This window comes from Etheostoma cragini, chromosome 14, assembly GCF_013103735.1.
Source record: "Etheostoma cragini isolate CJK2018 chromosome 14, CSU_Ecrag_1.0, whole genome shotgun sequence".
NCBI lineage: Eukaryota > Metazoa > Chordata > Actinopteri > Perciformes > Percidae > Etheostoma > Etheostoma cragini.
This window is the reverse complement of record NC_048420.1, coordinates 24,422,084-24,424,611: the sequence shown is the minus strand read 5'-3', so window position 1 is coordinate 24,424,611 and position 2,528 is coordinate 24,422,084.

The following is a 2,528-nucleotide window of genomic DNA, read 5'->3' as shown; positions in this document are numbered from 1 at the left end:
TCCTTTAATCTCTTTGAATGGCTCCAGGTACTGCACCTTTAACAGGTACTGCACCTTTAACAGGTACTGCACCTTTAACAGGTACTGCACCTTTAACAGGTACTGCACCTTTAACAGGTACGGCACCTTTAACAGGTACTGCACCTTTAACATGTACTGCACCTTTAACAGGTACGGCACCTTTAACAGGTACGGCACCTTTAACAGGTACTGCACCTTTAACAGGTACTGCACCTTTAACAGGTACTGCACCTTTAACAGGTACTGCACCTTTAACAGGTACGGCACCTTTAACAGGTACTGCACCTTTAACAGGTACTGCACCTTTAACAGGTACTGCACCTTAAACATGTACTGCACCTTTAACAGGTACTGCACCTTTAATATAACAGTCTTTATTCATACTGCTAATTGCTCTGCTGAACAATTAAGATTATTTTTCTGACCAATTAAAAATAAATCTTAACGTTATAAATACTCGTCGGTTATTTCCCCAAAAACATAAAACAATAAACTCACAACACGCAGACTTCCTCTGGTTTTTATCTCCTAACAGAGCAACTCTCCTCTTGTTTCAGGGCTGAAGCCTTAAAGGGACACGACGTTAGCATGGTTAGCATCGTTAGCATCGTTTAACCCTCGTGTTGTTGTCCCGTTAACCACGAACTCTCCTTCCAGCTCAAAATTGAATGAGTTTGTCCTTTTGACTGATTTATTTCTCACTTTTTCAGACATTTTTGTTGTTTTGTCTGATTTATTCTCACTTTTTTAGACATTTTTGTTGTTTTGACTGATTTATTCTCACTTTTTTAGACAATTTTGTTGTTTTATCTGATTTATTTCTCACTTTTTCCGATGTTTTTTTGTTTTTTCTGATATATTTCTTATTTTTTCCGATGTTTTTGTCGTTTTCTCAGATTGTCTCTGATTTAATGGTCATGGTTAAATGTCAAAATAAAGTGACAAAGATGTGAAAAGGTGTCGAAAAAAGTGACAAATGTAAAAAAAAAAAAGCTTTAAAATTTTAGGAAAAACTCACGATAATTTCGAAAGGCTCAGAAAACGTCGGCAAGCGTTGAAAAAGTGACAAAAACATCAAAGGGAAAGACACAAGAGGGTCGGAGAGACGACCTGGCGTTGATATTCTGACACCGCGAGGGTTAACGAGCATCCAGCCCTGAATCTGATTGGTTGCCACGGAAACGTCCAGAATCCCGTCTTCCTACGCCCCCCCCCCCCCCCCCCCCCCCCCCCCCCCCCCCCCCCCCCCCCCCAAATATATATAGCACAAAGAAACCTTTACAAGGCTCTGACCCGTAGTACCTTCTGTCTGTATCCGCCTCAGGGCCAACTCCTTCCTCTCCTCCTCTCCTCCATCTTCCTCTCCTCCTCTCCTCCTTCTTCCTCTCCTCCTCTCCTCCATCTTCCTCTCCTCCTCTCCTCCATCTTCCTCTCCTCCTCTCCTCCATCTTCCTCTCCTCCTCCATCCTCCCTCCTTCCTTTATCTTTCTGTGTTTACCTCAGCGCAGAACATGAGAAGTCTGGAGCAAGGGAGGGAGGAAGGAAGGAAGGAAGGAAGGAAGGAAGGAAGGAAGGAAGGAAGGAAGGAAGGAAGGATGGAAGGAAGGAAGGAAGGAAGGAAGGAAGGAAGGAAGGAAGGAAGGAAGGAAGGAAGAGGTTGGATTTGAGGCCTCAGCTCCATCCTGTAGACATGTGTCCTCCCTCTCTTATTCTCCTCCTCTATCTTCCCTCCTTCCTTTATTTTTTCTGTGTTTTTCAGCTGATCTTAAGCATCCTCAGTGCAGAGAAGTCTGGAGAAGAAGGAAGGAAGGAAGGGAGGAAGGGAGGAAGGAAGGACGGTTGAGTGGAAGAGGTTGGATCCCCCCCACCCTGAGGAGTTCTTCTTCTGGTTTCCAGACACCAGACAAGCTGAAAGTTTAAGGACTCGCTGTTTTCTAACAGTCTGTTTTTTAATAATCAATGAAAATGATCAAATATTAATTGATAATTGTTTTTTTAGTTCACAAGTGCAACGAGATGCTGATGGCTGATGGGAAAGAGGGCGTGGCTTCATTTATCCGCCGTGATTGGCTCTCTGCTGTCGCCAATCTGGGATTTCCACCAATAGAAGAGGAGAGAGAGGGAAGGGGGCGGGGCTTCGCCGCAGGCTACATCTGCACCGGTGCACTTCGCTCGTTAAGGCGAAAACGATGAAAATAAGACGGGATGATTCGTTGAGAGGTGGAGCGCGACCTTAGGGGTCGGAAAGGAAAGAAAAAGAAATATGAGATTGTTTTTATTATCGATGAAGCGTCTATAAAATGTTTGAATGTCTTTTTGGCCCAAAAAACCCAAAAATATTCTGCTCATTTGAAACATAATTTACAACTAATAACTAATTAAATCTTATTTGCGGCTCAAGACTTTAACTTTCTATGTAAGTATGTAACGAGGGAAGAAAGTAAACACGTAGCTGCACTATATATATGTATATATTCATATACATATATATATATATATACATATAT